Source organism: Balaenoptera ricei, chromosome 4 (assembly GCF_028023285.1).
Source record: "Balaenoptera ricei isolate mBalRic1 chromosome 4, mBalRic1.hap2, whole genome shotgun sequence".
NCBI classification, from domain to species: Eukaryota; Metazoa; Chordata; class Mammalia; order Artiodactyla; family Balaenopteridae; genus Balaenoptera; species Balaenoptera ricei.
Window position 1 is genome coordinate 142,343,866 of NC_082642.1, and position 12,933 is coordinate 142,356,798.

The 12,933-nt window shown below is 39.9% G+C and overlaps 1 non-coding gene across 1 annotated transcript; it reads left to right on the forward strand.

The window, feature by feature from the left end:
- Positions 1 to 11,054: 11,054 nt before the first annotated feature.
- LOC132365651 (U6 spliceosomal RNA) lies at positions 11,055 to 11,161 on the forward strand. Its single transcript, XR_009503174.1, has one exon. It is a non-coding gene; the product is annotated as a U6 spliceosomal RNA (small nuclear RNA).
- The last annotated feature ends 1,772 nt before the right edge of the window (positions 11,162 to 12,933 follow it).

A 12,933-nucleotide genomic window follows, 5' to 3' on the forward strand; every position in this document is an offset into this window, starting at 1 on the left:
CATGTTGCATTTATTTTAGTGATTTAAAACACGTAGCAAATTTTTAAAAAACTAAAAATTAAGATTCATGTCCTTCAGGACTTCCCTGGTGGTCCATAGTAAAGAACCCGCCTTCCAATGCAGATAATGCGGGTTCCGATCCCTGGTCGGGGAACTAAGATCCCACTTGCCCGGCAGCAAATAAGCCCGCGCGTCACAACTACTGAGCTCGAGCGTGCCTCAACTAGAGCCTGCGTGCTGCAAACTACAGAGCCCTCGTGCCACAGCCCAGGCGCCCTGGAGCCTGCGAGCCACAACTAGAGAAGAGAAAATCCACACGCCACAACTAGAGAGAAGCCCGCGCACAACAAAAGATCACGCATGCCTCAAGGAAGATCCCAAGTGCCTCAACTAAGACCCGACGCAGCCAAAAATAAAAATTAAATAAATAAATAATAAATAAATCTTAAAAAAAAAAAAAGATTCACGTCCTTCAAAAAAAAATGACAATTATCTCTTAACAAGTTTCTTCTTTTCCTGCACCCTTGCATTTCATCTTATACTTTTTTAAGAACTGTTCATTGAGTACTATAAACCAAAAGAAAAAAAAGGTATTTTGTAAACTATACAGACAAATAAAAGATATATCTGTTTTATCTTTAGAAATATATAAATATTTTAAAATATATAAAGATATATCTTTAGGCTGCTCTTAGTTTGTGTTTTTCACAGGAACACAATGACTAATCTGATGAGTATGAAAAGAATTTTCTTAGTATAGTTATTTCTAACATTCTTTTCTTGCTCGTAAAAGAGCTGAGATTAGAATACATGGAATCCCACCACTAAACCTCTACAAGTCAAAAGTGAATATGTAATTCAGTAAGAGAGAAACCAGTCACCTTCCCCATCTCTCATCCCCAAGGAAGATCCAAGTTTAACCTCAGGATGTAGTACAACTCATTGCCCCAGTCAGCAGGTACCATGAGTGGAGGTCACTGCACTCCCTAAATAAGAGACTAGAGTCCCAGCAGGTATTTCATTTCCACACCTCCTATACCATGAGTGACTTAGGAGGACCACAGCTGTCCTGGTTAAATCAGTGCTCGCTTGGAAACCACTCGCATCCTGGTTTTATATGCTGTACCATCCTTTCATAGGGATCTGTTAGGTCTCCCCTCTCAAAGGTTATCTTCCATTCCATAGATAACCCTAGACCCTGAATCTAGACTGAACTGTGAGTTCCCAACTTCTGCTATCTGTTCCACCAATGCCTTCATAATAATCCCTGTCTGCCTGGACTACACAATTACAGAACATTACAAAATTCTTAATCAGTTTTCAAAATCTTGAACAAAAACCTGTGGGACGAAGTGAGAGAGTGGCATGGACTTATATACACTACCAACTGTAAAATAGATAGCTAGTGGGAAGCAGCCACATAGCACAGGGAGATCAGCTCGGTGCTTTGTGACCAACTAGAGAGGGTGGGAGGGAGACACAAGAGGGAGGAGATATGGGGATTTATGTATATGTATAGCTGATTCACTTTGTTATAAAGCAGAAACTAACACACCATTGTAAATCAATTATATTCCAATAAAGATGTTAAAAAAATAAAATAAAGTAAATAAAATATGATATCTTTCTAAAAAAAGAAAAAAACATTGCATCCGTACAACTCATGTGTCATACATATTTTACCATATTCTTAACCTCTGAAAATTAGTTGTGTCTTAAAACACGTAGAATTCTCTCCTAAGAAAATTATTTTAGCAAAATATTGTACACATTTTTGCAAAACACTGCACACATTTATGACATCTGAATAGTGACTGACTAGTAAGCAAGAACTAGGGTAGAGTCCACCCAGCCAGTCCTACCCCAGCGCTCCCAAGTGCCATGCTTGTTGCTCTGTCTACACTGCATCTAGCCCTGGGTATAACCCCATTCTGTAGTCTGACTCTAACATTTCCACTTTCTGTCCTATGCCTTGTAGTTTTATAGAGAGAGATGTTCTAGGTACATATCTTCTGATATAAAAATGCACTGTTAATCTCTGGTTGAATGTTAAAATAAGATGAGAGTGACATCTACTTATATGGATCGTTTTTATAAAATGTACCTATGTATTTTAAAATATACTACTCCTCTTCATTATACCAACGGCATTCGGTTGCCCTCAATGCAAGGGACAAATGTCTCTGTAACCACAAGCTTGCTTGACTACATATCTCTATTCCTTGCCCAGGGAAGATGTAGACCACAGAAGTCAACTAGACCTCCACAATCTGTTGTCCCAAGAGGCATGACTGAGGAAGGTAGACAAGAAAGGAAGAGCACACAAACAGCATCAACCACACCCAGTTTTTAGAACCTTGGTCACAGGTAGATTAGGCGAGTTTCGGAAAGGTGTGTAAAAGCTCCCAGTTCAAACATTTGCCTGTATCTCAGGTCCATGAAGGCTATTCTAGTGGCTCATAAGTCTTCTCGCCTTTTAAGAGAATTCCATAAACCCACAGCATCCCTAGAAGAATATTACACTAACTCTAAATCCTTGTCACTAAGGCAGACACAGAAAGGCACCACTCAGATCCCCCGTCATGAAAGGACTCCCTGCCCAGCTGTGAGGAGTGTAGCTGACTGACCCTCTCCAGCTGTTAGCAGTTTCACAATCCACCTCAGCGTGTGAGAACAGGTCACACTTTTCTCAGTGTGTAGTGGCTGTGGCCACTCATCAAGGTGATGGTAGTCAAGGTCATGTTTTTCTCAGGACACTTCCAGCCAATGACCCAGCAAGGCAGGGCTGCAAAGGACTTCATCATTTCGACCCAGGGTAGGACTTCTCTAAGGGTCAAGCTTTGTTCTGGGACTCCCTGGCAGGCTGCAGAGATTTGTAACATCTGCTCAACCCTGCTTCCTCCCCCTTTTTTCACAGGCCTTTCTCCCAATAAACATTTTGTACTCCAAACTCTACCTCAGCTTCAGGAGAATACACCCCGCAACAGACGAAGACCTGTCAGTTGGGATTTATGGCAATGTCATAAAGCTAAGAAAAGACCACACTGGGCTGCCTCATAAAACTTGGTGGAGGCGGGGGGCGGGGGGGGGAACGTGCGGGGGTGCGGGGTGTGGAGAAGGACAGGCCATAGTTTCTCTAGCATTGTCAGGAACAGAAGAAGAATGCAAACTAGAATTTATCGAATTCCTACTATATGGTAAGAACTTTACAAATGCTATTGTCATTCAGTCTTTATGACCATTTTTTGAAAAAGGTATTCTACCCATATTTGATAGATCAAACTTTTCACAAATGTTTATTCACACCTTCCTGAGTGACATGTCTGAACCACGAAGTTACCTGCCCTCAAATGTGCAGATATTACACAGGCAAAGTAGAATATAATGAGGGACATGAAGTGTAGAGAAAAGGGTTACCTCTCTGACCCGAGAATTAAGAGTACGTTTCCAAGAGGAATTAATATCTGAGCTGACTCATGAAGCTTAGCCAGGTGAAAACATGTGGCCAGGGTAGTTTAAGATGAGGCACTCTATGTAAAAATGAGAAGAGAACCCAAAATTTAACTCCCAGATTCCTTGTAAAATGTGATGCGAGGATTCAGACTCAGCCGTGACTCTGAAAATCTTGTTTAGTTCACTTCCATCAAAGTTCAGAACTGAAAATGGCAGTAGAGGATATAAAATTGTCCACCCTTCCCAGGTGTGTCGAGAGCCAACTTGATTCTCCAAGGCATGGTCCCCTTGCCCTGTTGTTCTCATTAGGTACAAAAATCAAATCCAAGCAAACAGCTGACAACAGTAACACAGACAGAGCTATGAAGGTCTTTTCCAGCTGCCAAAGCTCCCCTGATGGCTGGTTGAGTTGACAGCAAAAATTCTTTCTGAGCTAGAAAATCACTGATCGTGAAGACTTCTGGAAGGTTACGTCTAACCTCAGCTATTCCATTACTCACACAAAATGTTGACCTACCCATGTATGGGAGGCAGCAAAGAAATACTTTGATTAATGATTGAGTACTCTTTTAATACAATGTTATAGTCCTCACGCTTTTAACAATTATTACTTTTGCTGTTCTGAAATGATAATTTTATTTTTTTAATTTTTCTATTGAAGTATAGTTAATTTACAATGTTGTGATACTTTCAGGTAACTTTCAGGTATACAACAAAGTGATTCAGCTATATACATATTCTTTTTTAGACTCTTTTCCATTATAGGTTATTATAAGATATTGAATACAGTCCCCTATGCTAAACAGTAGGCCCTTGTTGTTTATCTATTTTATATATAGTAGTGTGTATCTGTTAATCCCAAATTCCTAATTTATCCCTACCCCTCTTCCCCTTTGGTAACCATAAGTTATTATGAGTCTATTTCTGTTTTGTAAATAGTTCATTTGTATCACATTTTTAGATTCCACACATAAGTGATATCATATGATATTTGTCTTTCTCTGTCTGACTTACTTCATTTTTAGTATGATAATCTCTAGGTCCATCCCCATTGCTGCAAATGGCACTATTTCATTCTTTTTTATGGCTGAGTAATATTCCATTGTATATATACCACATCTTCTTTATCCATTCATATGTCAATGGACATTTAGGTTGCTTCCATGTCTTGGCTATTGTAAATAGTGCTGCAATGAACATTGGGGTGCATGTATCTTTTCGAATTAGAGTTTTCATCTTTCCCAGATATATGCCCAGGACTGGAATTGCTGAAATGCTTAAGAATTTTTTAAGGATTTTTTAAGGATTGCTTAAATCTCATAGAATAAACGATGCTTTGCCTTGCCAGAATAATGGAAATAGTTTCATGATTCAGTGTTTCACTAATGCAAATTACCTCCTCAAGACTCACTCCAAATTTTTCAGAGAGAAATCCAAACAATTTTTATTAGGGAATATCAATATGTAGCTAGAATATAAAATTAAGGAACTAAACAATAAAGCGCTCTTCAGTGCAATCACTGTCTTCAGCAGTTGATGGATTCTATTAGCAGAGTCATTTTGGCACGGGCTTCTAGGTGGAGCATGATTAATCATGACTCCTGCAAGATGCTAATTCATCATTAACTGAGTAAATAAATATTTTTATATCTTTCATTTCGATACATAAATCAACCAGCAAAAAAATTATTTTACTTAGTTGGCCATGAGAGATTTCTTCTATAGAACTAGATGCCTATGTTGGCCAAGAAAGAATCCAGGTATCATATCAGGGTCATAGCACAGGACTAGATATTGGAGGCAAGAAGGAGGGACCACAACCTGACTGAGGTTCAGATAGAAAATGTGCCAGAGCTTTCAGCATCCATAGAGGCTGACTCTGAACTCAGAGTGGGGACTTGTGTGAACTAGGAGCTATTATGGAATGTGGGCTTTGATGTGATGGGCATCAAAATGAGAGATGGGCATTAATGTGATGCAATTTCATGTGATGTAGCATAGGTAGAAGGGCCTGACTTTGTGGTGGGCCCAGAAGTGGTGGGCCAGAAGTTATGAGCCGAACCAGACTCAAAGGGTCAGCTATACTGCCACCAACCAATGTGGGTGGGCTCTGTCTAGAAGATCAACTATGACAGTGGTTCTTGAACACGTGTCGGAATAAATAGGTCTGCTTGTTAAAAGTGCAGCTTCCCTGACCCAACCCCAGAAATTCTGACTCAATAAAACATGGATGGAACCCAGAAATCTGCATTTTTAAAACTTGCCACTTGATTCTGTTGTAGGTTTCTGATGAGAAACCATGGTCTAGGTGGAACTGTGAAACAAAAAAGATAAAGAAATTATCTTATACCTGGCAGAATCAACCACGGTATATATAATGCAATAAAATGGACATTAATGGCACAAAGAGAAAGACAGAATTTTACCACCCTCTCTCACTCTGGCTGCACTTTAAGTAAGTAAAAGTGCCCAGTTATGTTGCCTCCAATTTTCAGAGGCCATAAAGAAATCGAAACAAAGAAAAAACACTTCACATTTTTTTAATTCAAAAAATTTCAGCACACTTTAACATACCAATTGAATATATAAAAGGTTTTGTAGTGGAAAGGATATTGGATACTAAAGGGAAAAAAATGGATTCAAATCTTCTTTCCATTTCTGGTTAAATTGATCATATTGACATGTCACCAACAGCTCAGCATTTCAGTTTCCTTCACTAAAAACACTTGGGATAATAATAATACCTGTGGAGAATGATGGTTGTGAGAATTAAATGAGGAGTTGATGCAAGCTCTAAGCCTGGTATCCGGTGCATAGAAGAAACTGTGATTTGGGGTGATGAATAGATGAATAAACAAACAAACATTTTGGATGGATGAGAAGCTCTTGTGAAATTAAATGAATGCTGAAAATGTTGACAGACATAATGTGTTAGCTCTCAAGTTAGCGACAAACATAAGGAATTCTTTATTTTTAGTTACCAATTTATTTCTTTTTCCTATGTGTTTTTACCAACTAGGAACACAAGTGTAATCATTCTTTATTTTTATCCTGCTTTGCTTTGATTTCCTACACAGCCTTGGTGTAAATCATTCAAAATACCATTTAAACCATAGACCAGCAGAGCCTAGCGGTCTTTGGATTCAGTGCTGTTGAGTCAGATGGGAAAACTAATTATTCATTTGGCTTTCATTTTGTATACCCTTCCCACCTTCTTCAGGACATTTATTAATTTCCAGACATGGTCTGTGAGTAGTTCCACAGACGTTCAAAATTACGTGGGGCTGTCTTCCTTGTTAACTCTTCAAATGGCTTCATTTATAGGCACAGCTGTCTCATCTTGATTTCACTGGGTGTGAGGCAGAACTGGTATTTCCCTGCTCACAGCCCATTTATTCTCAGACACGTGTTGCAGCATACATTAAGTTCAATTTCTGCAGAGTTGTTATTGAGGTATAGAACCATGCACAGTTGGATGGCATCATGCCCTCCAAATGGGATGAAGAATAAAGCAGACCAAAGGACAGGCAGAGGAAAAGGTAAATTTCCAATCTGTGACATCCATTTCATGCCGTGGAAATCCCCAAGCTTTCCCCAGGAAAAGAAGACACGCTGTAACTTGGAGGTAGACAGCAATTTTCTACTTATAAATAATTTCACTCTTGTCACTTGATTTTCTAAACTATGGCATAGGTATTATTACATACCTTATTTTAAACAGGAGGCACTAACCTCTGATGGTCTAGTGGTCAGAATTTTGTGCTCTCACCACCGGGGCCCTGGTTCAATTCCTGGGCAGGGAACAATGATATCGGTTCAAGCCGCTGCACACTGATGTCACTCTGAGATCACTTCCATGAATATACATCTGTATAAGTATTCCAATTCTCCACACAATTGATAACATTATGTCAGGAGCTTGGGATGAACACACACACACTACTATATATAAGATAGATAACCAACAAGGACCTACTGTATAGCACAGGGAACTCTACTCAACATTCTGTGATAACCTATATGAGAAAAGAGCCTAAAAAAGAATGAATATATGTAAATGTATTACTGAATCACTTTGCTGTCCACCTGAAACTAACACAACATTGTAAACAACTATACTCCAATAAAATTTTTAAAAATAAAAGACAAGTATCTCAATACATATTGTTAGGTAGTGGCCCACCTGAAATTTATTCAATGGAAGAAATCTACAAATGTGGGTGTTATGACACAGGACATGCATAATACATACAGTTAATTTATATAAATTCCTTTATATAAATACTTCACATTAAAATACTGCTATTTTACTACTAATATTAAATTATTATTTACTTTATTTATTTATAATTTTTATTTATTTATAATTTATTTATTTATTTAATTTATTACTAATATTAAAATTTAAAAAGAAAAAGAAAAATAATAAAGAGGAGGAAGTGGAAGCACAACAGGGTTAAATAAATTACCCAAAGTCTCACAGTGGGCAAGCTGCATAGCCGGGATGGACATCACTTTCTTTGTCTTAGTCCATCGGAGCTGCTATAACAAAATACCATAGGTTGGGCGGCTTATAAATAAGAGAAATGTATTTCTCACAATTCACAAGGCTGGGAAGTCTAAAATAAAGGCATCAGCAGGGCTTCCCTGGTGGCGCAGTGGTTAAGAATCTGCCTGCCAATGCAGGGGACATGGGTTCGAGCCCTGGTCTGGGAAGATCCCCCATGCCGCGGAGCAACTAAGCCCGTGAGCCACAATTACTGAGCCTGCGCTCTAGAGTCCACGAGCCACAACTGCTGAGCCTGCGTGCCACAACTACTGAAGACCGTGCGCCCTAGAGCCCGTGCTCTGCAACAACAGAAGCCACCGCGATGAGAAGCCCGTGTACCACAACGAAGAATAGCCCCCGCTCGCCGCAACTAGAGAAAGCCCGCGCAGCAACGAAGACCCAACGCAGCCAAAAATAAATTAATAAATTTTAAAAAAAAAAGAACTATTTAAAAAATAAAAAAAAAATTTTTTAAAAAGGCATCAGCATGGTTGCTTTATGATGAGGGCTCCCTTCCTGGTTCATAGCTGGCGCCTTTTCACACACGGCGAAAAGAGGAGCTCGCTCCTTGAGAACGTTTTATAAGGACAGGAATCTCATTCCTGAGGACTGAACCCTCATGACCTAAGCACTTCCCAGAGGCCCCACCTCCTCATTCCATCACACTGGGCATTTGGACTTCAACATATGAACTTTGGGGTGACACAAATATTCTGATCATAGCATTTTTCTAACACCAAATCCCAGATTTCCTCCAAAACGATAATATTTCTCCATATTGAGACTTGACTCTGGGTTTAGCAGAGTCCTTAAAACGGAAGAAAGTGAGACGTGTAAGGCAAATGCAGTTTTCCAGAATCAACCTGCATAAGTTGATTCAAATAAACGCCTCTCATCGCGTTCCGCTCAGAGGCACTCTGTGGGTGTAAACTTATTCGTTTATTGCCAGTTACTAACCACAGGAGAGTCAGTTTTTCAGATGGTCACTGTCGCCTCCTTGCTTTAGTTTAGCCGCAGACGCCTGACAGCTGCCAAGGCAGGCAGTGCTGTGGACCGTGGACCACTCTGAAAATTCTTTAGTCCTATTTGGTTGAATAACCTTTGGACTTGAATGTTCTGAACTTGGTTAGGTTGCAGTTAACTCCTTGATCAGGAGATGTTGCACACAATTGCGATTTTACTTAGTACAGAATAGCATTTGTTCTAAGTAAACCTGGGATAATCTCCAGTTCAAAGGATTCTGCAGACAAAATGCCCACAAACATAAGCTTCCCCCACCACCTCAAAAAAAAAAAAAGAAAAGGCTACAATAGACTCATTTTTATCTTGTACTCATTCATGTAAACTGTACTTCTATAACTAACGTAGGAGAGTGTCCAGGTGAAGGATTACGTGCACTGCATTCTCAGGTGACTCTCAGAGGACCTTGTTTACCTTGTTTTATTGTGGTCTAGCAAGGTCCTCATATAAATGAACCATAGGCTTCTCTGCCTTCAGCTGAGAATCCCTTATTGAATGTTTGATTACCTGCCTTAGATACATTTTCCAGGCTCAGGAAATTGCTAAACACACCAGGTACTCTGAGCTGGAGCAGGAGATCAAGCATTTTGGGGTCAGAGTGAAACTACCCCAACACATGGGGAAATGCAGCTAATATTTGGAGCCAAGGATACATCTCCTCCTCTTCATCTCACATCATCATCTATGCCTGGAGTGGAGGATGAGTTTTTGGTCCTCTCACTTCCCATCTCTCTCCCCACCCACTTCTGCTCCTTGACCCACCCCTTATTAACTCTTCCATAGAGAGGAAATGGAGATGGTTAGGGGCACATTGTACCTAAAAGAGACTCCATGAAAACTCTGCTTTTCCCTCCTCCTTTCTGAATTTTCATAGTAAGCAGACCCAGGTGAAGCCTGACTCTCCAGAATCAATTCTCTCTCCCCCTCTCTCTCCCTTCCCTCTCTTTCTTTCTCTCTCTCTTTCCCCCATTCTCTCCTTTCTTTTCCACTGAGCACACAGTTGAATAATATTAGATTCATGAAAAAAGAAGGAATCCTTCCTTTGGTTTAACCAATGAGCCTGTATTGAGAGAGATTAATAAATTCACACTTTGCCATAATGAGATGCACTCTACTTCTTTTTTGGCTATTAAACCTTGAGTTTGTCGTTCCTCTCATCAGGCATCCTACAGGGAGAAGTTCCGGATCCACAGCTGTATCCACTCATTCTTCGGACCCCAATACCTTCAAAATATACACCACACCTCTAAACTTCAGCATAATTATACATCATTCTACTCAATCAATCAATCACTGGACCAACTGCTAATGATGAAATCCCAAAATGAAGGAAACTAAATGTGTAATGGGAGTTTGTTGGAGAAAACTGAAAGTCAGATCACCTATGACCTGATAACAGCCTTTTAATTTCAATATTTTACTTAATGAAATTAGACCCACCATGATGGATATTACTTCTGTCATCCCATCTCCAACGGTAACACCGCCCCATCAAAATGAGCTCACCAGATGATTCAGCTATGCCTAGCCTGTTCCCCTGAGAAGAGATCCTGAGACAAAGTTGGCAGTGCAACACTTTATTTGGGAAGCGATTCTCCTAGGGAGTAGGAATGAAGGATGACAGAAGTAAAACAGGGAAAGAGGGAAATTCAATAAAGACTGCTTTATCAAGTTGGTGCTTGATCTCCCAGGACTTTCTGAGGACTCATGAAATATGGCTTAGAACTGCCTGCCCGGGACAGTCAGATAAAAGCAGAGAGCATTTATCAATTGGCTGGCATCCTCTATTGGGCAAGAGTGTCCTAGGGCATGATCTCCCCCAGCACCCAGGTTGCACATATGCAAGAGCTGAGCAGGTTCCCCAAGACGATGTCAATGCCAAGGCAGCACAGAAGCCCTTGGTAGGAAGTTAGAAGAATGTAGTAAAGACACAAGGTAGAAACTCTGTCTGGTGGCATCTGTGCAATTAGTCAAGTCCTGCATAGGACTGGTGGTCACAGAAGTAGATGGAGTAAAAGAAGATATTATGCCCGTGCTTGCTTCGGCAGCACATATACTAAAATTGGAATGATACAGAGAAGATTAGCACGGCCCCTGAGCAAGGATGACATGCAAATTCGTGAAGCGTTCCATATTTTGGGGAGGAGATATGGGGATATATGTTTATGTATAGCTGATTCACTTTGTTATGAAGCAGAAACTAACACACCATTGTAAAGCAATTATACTCCAAAAAAGATGTTAAAAAATAAATAAAGATAAGGAAAGGGAGGCACAGATAGTAAATGATGCAGCTAGGCTTTGAATTCAGATATCCTAGCCCCTGATATATGTTCTTAGACTCCAAGCTACAATGTCTCTCAGCTATGATGATAAATAATTGTATGTGTGTTGTGATTAGGGAAATCTATTCTTTGTCAACTTTCAGGATATTGTATTTGAATAAGCCTTAAGGCTTCTTTGAAGAGGCTCCAACAATGCATGGGGGAGAGGGGTAATCCTGAGCAGAACATAAGCAAAAGTGCAGATGTGTGAATATGCAAGTCCTGTGTAGAAACCATAAGAGTATACATTTGACTGGAGTTTGAGTTACGTGTTTTAAAATAATAGAACCTAAGTTTTATATGGTATCTTGGACCCAAGTCATGGAAGGTCTAAAATTCTAGACTGAAAATATGAGCTTTATTTGGTCAACAATAGGGAATACTGATGGCTTCCAAGCAGGTCAATGATGTAAGTCTAGGAATTTCTATCACTGTATTATGACATCACGGCACTTACCAAAAAGTAAATCAATAGGGCATTTCATTAAAAATTTGCTAAGTAATTGATTTGTGTAAAAAAAAAAAAACAAAAACAAAAAAAGAAGGTAATTATGCCCAATACAGTCCCCCTCTAACATTACGGTTCATGGCATGCCTTCCTTTAAGTCCAAAATATTAGAGTCCCCTTCAAGCTATGACCAGCCACAGTGTCTGCAAGGACCTAACACAACAGACTGATGGAGCCATCTCTGCTGTTGCAGTCGGCCTGAAGTCATAACTGGTACCACCATCAATCTGTATCATCATTTTTCTATTTCTCTCAACCTTGGGCAGCATATTGGCAGCTCTAGGTTGTTCTTCTGGTGGAATGACCTAGACTTTCATCACTTAGAAACCTGAGCTTTTATTTTTCTTGTCCTAGTTGGGCCAAGGTTGCTCAATTGCCTATTTATAGCTGTTGCTGACCACAGAATCACTGAAAGACACTTCAGTGTATTCCCAAATCTCAGAGCTACTCCTCCTCCATCCCACTAGGTAGCAGTAGTCCTCCCTCCTTGTGATAATCAGACTCAAGTTCCCCACCAGTATAGAACTTGTGTCTTTTCCTACTGGTCCTCTCACATGAGGATCCAACAGTGACTGGGGTAGTATAGCTTCATTCAGTGGAACACTTACTGTATCCTCGATAGATGTGTTATATACATAAGAACCACACTTCCTATTCAGGAAGAGCCTAAGATTGTGAGGACAACTCTGGTCCCCAAGTGAGTCTCTGGGAATGATGTTTAAAAGAGCCAATCCTACTTCTACCCTTCGGTTCCCAGACCCTTGTTTTCTAGCCACTAGCAAAAGAGCATCATATATTAACCATTTTCCTCTGAAAGTAGAGTCTAAGACAAAAGCTCATATACCATCTCCAGAACTTTTTTATCTTCCCAAACTGAAACTCCATACCCATTAAACAATAACTCCTCATTACTCCCTCCCCAAAGCCCTCATGGACACTCTTCTACTTTCTATCTTTATGAATATGGCTATTCTATGTCCTCATATAAGTGGAATCATACAATATTTGTCCTTTTGTTTCTGGCTTCAATTCAACACAGTATTAGAAGTTCTAGCCACAACTATCAAGCAAGACAAAGA